Source organism: Artemia sp. Qi Xiang Cuo, chromosome 20, assembly GCF_049724085.1.
Source record: "Artemia sp. Qi Xiang Cuo chromosome 20, ASM4972408v1, whole genome shotgun sequence".
Classification (NCBI taxonomy): domain Eukaryota; kingdom Metazoa; phylum Arthropoda; class Branchiopoda; order Anostraca; family Artemiidae; genus Artemia; species Artemia sp. Qi Xiang Cuo.
The window spans coordinates 39,092,721-39,097,320 of record NC_142813.1 but is presented as its reverse complement, the minus strand read 5'-3'; the positions used below and the strand labels follow the sequence as shown (position 1 = coordinate 39,097,320).

The following is a 4,600-nucleotide window of genomic DNA, read 5'->3' as shown; positions in this document are numbered from 1 at the left end:
TTTTAAGTTTAAATGAAAAGTAATCAATGAAAATTAAATTTGATTTCGAAAATCGTTCATTTTTATAGAAACTGCAATATTTTCACGGGAACCATCTTTTAGCGTATTTTAAGCTTAAATGAAAAGTATTCAATGAAAATTAAATTTGATTTTGAAAATCGTTCATTTTTATTGAAATGCAATAGTTTCACGAGAACCATCTTTTAGCGTATTTTAAGTTTAAATGAAAACTATTCAATGAAAATTAAATTTGATTTTGAAAATCGTTCATTTTTATAGAAACTGCAATAGTCTCACGGGAACCATGTTTTAGCGTATTTTAAGCTTAAATGAAAAGTATTCAATGAAAATTAAATTGATTTTGAAATTCGTTCATTCTTATAGAAACTGCAATAGTTTCATGGGGACCATCTTTTAGTGTATTTTAAGTTTAAATGAAAAGTATTCAATGAAAATTAAATTTGATTTTGAAATTCATTCATTATTATAGAAACTGCAATAGTTTCAAGCGCCTTCCCCTTTAGGCAGATCCCGTTTATTTTCGATTCTGAGCTATTTTCGGTTTTTTCTCCAAAATTGACCCCCCCCTCCCCTGCCCTCAGTAATGGGGGAACGAAGGGCCTCTGGGCCTTCCCCTTGAGGCAGATCATGCTTTATTTTCGATTCTGAGTATTTTTGGTTTTCCCTCCAAAATTGACTCCCCCCTCCCCTGCTCTCAGAAATGGGGGAACGAAGGGCCTCTGAGCCTTCCCCTTGAGGCAGATCTCATTTATTTTTGATTCTGAGTATTTTTGGTTTTCCCTCCAAAATTGACCCCCCCTCCCCTGCCCGCAGAAATGGGGGAACGAAGGGAACGTTGGATCCTATTTTAAATTGACAATACTTATCAAACATCACTTGTGTATTATACAGACCACATCGGAAAGGCAAAGCTAGGTCAAGTCACAATGTCATTCTATCGTCGTTAGCCATTTTCATAAACTGATATTGTTTCAAATTTATAACAAATTACCTGAGTTAACAACTCCTTCGGGGTTACCTTAACTGTTAGTCAGTTTAATCCTTTTTTTTTCTCCACCTTCATACAATTCAATCACTAATTAGAATCATTCACACTCCTACTATTCAAAACATTAATTAATATCCTTGAAAGTGTCCAATTTGCGAATCTCATTACCCCTTTTTACTCTTTGAAAGAGTTATTCAAACTGTAAAATGCTACAATACGACAGTCTATTTCATAGGCAAAATATTTGAATTCCTTTTATTCAAATCAAATCATCTATCATGTTATCAAAAAAAATATTTGAATATATTAAGTTATAGGCAATACTGGTTTAGAAAAACTAAAATAGTGACATAATTTCACCTTATCGACCCTCAAATTCCATTATGTGAGGGAGCTCTGAATCTCTTTGAAAACGTGTAGAGCTTCTATAGAATAACGTAGAAATTGCTATACCTCCGAGCAAATCCAGAAGGCAATGTGAGAGGATACTCACTCTTTTTGAAAAGGTGTCAGAGACGTACGCAAATAACGTTGAAATTGCTATATGGCTGTTAGAAGTATAACATTGATTACAACTAACGAGATGGCTATCTTGAAACTTTGATCTTTTTTTTGCAAAAAAAGGTGCGTGGGGGAGGGGTTGTTCGCCATCCAATCACTTTTGACTCTTTAAGCATGTACAATCACTTTCAATTCTCTATCGAATGAGCCCCTTACAAAGTTTCTAGGATAACTCCTTCCATACGAAGTGTCTTGGTGCAAAGAAACAAAGGAAACAAAAACAATACATTGTGCCCATTTCACTCTTTACTTAACCAGCGCTATTGCTCACCCTGTGATTGAATAATTTATATCATTAATTTTATTAACATTAAGTATTATTTTTAGATGCACAAAATTTTATCCGCCAACAATTTAAACTCAATCAAACTATCACAGGGTTGAATCTACCTGTTGCGTTGAATTGAACTTTTTCCATTCTATGCAGTTTTTTGTCTTTGAAACTGAAGATTATTTTTGTTTGATTAAAGCCAATTTTTGTTTTGATCGAGGTGAAAGTATATTCAAGGAATTGATTTTTTATGGAGGTTGAGTTTTTAGATATGATTTAGAGGTGTGTTTTGTGATTTTACATAATTGTCTGTACTGTGGATTTATTTGACAGGGTATCGGGAACTGTTTTATTATATGACGAGAGTGGGAACCTAAGATCCATCAACAATTTTTCTATACAATCTAAAATGGAATCTTCAATTTGTTTGAGTTGGAAGGATAGTTGGGTATTAATGATCTCAGATACTTTAAGTGCCAACATTTCTTGATTTTTTTTATCCATCAAGGGCTCTAAGACTCCCTGATAAACCCATCTACCTTCATCTTTTTAGATGCACAATAACCAAAGAGTGGATGTACTCTCACTATACCTCGTCCCTCTATTCTTGATAAGCTTTCTACAGTAGGGATCGGCACCATTTCTGTTTCTGTTTTTTTTTCACCATTTTCTGTTCTGTTTTTTTTTAGAAAACGGAAAAAACAGGTAGCCGATCTTTCATTGTCGTTTTTGCTTCTGTTGCGGTTTTTTTTTCTTATAGTTTTTGCTGTTTCTGTTTTTATTAAGCCCATTTTTCTTCAATTTCCGTGTTTTGGTTGCGAATAGAATCTTATTTGATTCTTGCAACTTTTATTTGGTATGGACACTTGCCATGTATAGAGTCTGGATTCTTGTCTCGAATCAAAACAAAATCAAAGCATGCAGAGCCAGCGTTGCCAACGCGGTACAATTGTACCGTTTTTGGTACAATTTAGAGGTCCTGGTACAATGTGGTACGTTTGAAAAATTGTTGGTACAATCCAAATTTTTCGGCACATTTTGGTTTTATTTGCTTTGTAGGTTTGCAGTACAATTTCAAAGTGTGATTTTTCTTGAATATAATTTAACATAAAACAAGTAACATAAAGCAATGAGAAAATCTACAAGAAATTGAAGATGTAGGCAACATAGGAGTAGAAGTGACCCTATAACCCCGGGACGACACCCCTGCTGCCATCTACAATTTAGTTTAATGCTGACGGGACATAATTTATTCAAGGATTATCGATCGAGTCTAATCGGAGGGGGTGTGTCAAGGTCAATCGATCTGTTGTTGTTTGGCCACGTGCGAATGACATGAGGGGTGATTTACATAATCGATGGGGAAATTATTGATTCACGAAGAGGGAATTAAGAAACAAACATGGCTTCATTGTTGTTTGGTTAGCTTAACCTGAGAAATAGCACCTGTGAACTTGATTTACATAATCACTAGGGGAAATTATTTATTCAAAAAGGGGGGTAATTAAGAAACAAACATGGCTTCATTGTTTTTTGTTTTGCTTAACCTGATAAATTTATTTACATAATCGGCGGGGAAATTGTTGATTCACGACGAGGAGTATTAATAAACATTAAGGATTCTTTAATATGTGATTTAAATAATCGACTGGGGACTTATTGAACCACGTGGTCCTGTCACGAGTAGCACCTGTGAACTTGATTTACATAATCGCTAGGGGAAATTATTGATTCAAGAAGAGAGAATTAAGAAACATTAAGGCTTCTTTAATCTTAGGTCTGAGGGATAAACATTCTTTAGGACAGAGATAAAAATTAATATTCTATTTTTAAATAGGGCTTCATTGATCTTTAGTGTCAGGAATCATAAATGACATCACTTGTTATCTTGGAATTATGTGGGAGTCTAAAGAGATAGAAATTCTATTTTTAAATATGGCTTCACGGAGCTTTAAGTCGGAGAGGTAAATTGATATTCTAACGAAACTCTAATAGTTTAGCTAGGAACATTTATGAGGTGAAGAGATTAACGTAGGAAAGGGTTTCCTAGAAATTTGAAATGTGTTAGCACAGAGATGCCAATAACAAAGGAACACGCTGAATTTGCATTTAGGGATTATTTGGGCGAAACCGTTTTAGACTGGTTATGGAATTATTTCGGCGAAACAGATAGAGACATTTAAAAGAATATTTTTGAAGTGATTTTAGAAGAGAATTTAATGGTGAAACTCTGTGGTCTTTATAATACACAAGTTTCATTTGAACAGTGTTGTGAGGTCCTCTAACCCAACCCCACAGGGTTCCTATCCTCATACCCCAACCCCGAAGGACGCCCCCGGTCCTCAAAGGTCCACCGGGCGCCCAAAGGCCCTCCCCCGGGCCCCGAATGTCCCCCCGGCCCCCCACAGCCCCCCCGGACACTCAAAGGTCCCCCAAGCGCCCAAAGGGCCACCGGCGCCCCCAAAGGCCCACCCCAGACCCTCAACGGCCATCCTCCGGCCCCCCAAAGGCCCATCAAGCTCCCAAAGGACCAATGGGGTCCGAAAGACCCTCCACCGGTCCCCAAATGTCCCCCAGGCACCCAAAGGCCCATCGAGCTCCCAAAGGACCAACGGGGTCCCAAAGGCCCTCGTCCTCTAACCCAACCGCAAAGGGTTCCAATCCTCATACCCCAACCCCGAAGGAAGCCCCCGGTCCTCAAAGGTCCACCGGGCTCCCAAAGGCCCTCCATCGGTCCCCAAATGTCCCCCAGGCCCCCA

General features: G+C 37.6%; 1 pseudogene across 1 annotated transcript in view; it reads left to right on the top strand.

The window, feature by feature from the left end:
- Positions 1–1,977, top strand: part of LOC148940178 (NFX1-type zinc finger-containing protein 1-like) — a 171,224-nt pseudogene extending 169,247 nt beyond the window's left edge. Inside the window, exon 17 of the transcript XR_016143460.1 lies at positions 1,898–1,977. The product of XR_016143460.1 is annotated as an NFX1-type zinc finger-containing protein 1-like (transcript). The remainder of the gene's footprint in view (positions 1–1,897) is intronic.
- The last annotated feature ends 2,623 nt before the right edge of the window (positions 1,978–4,600 follow it).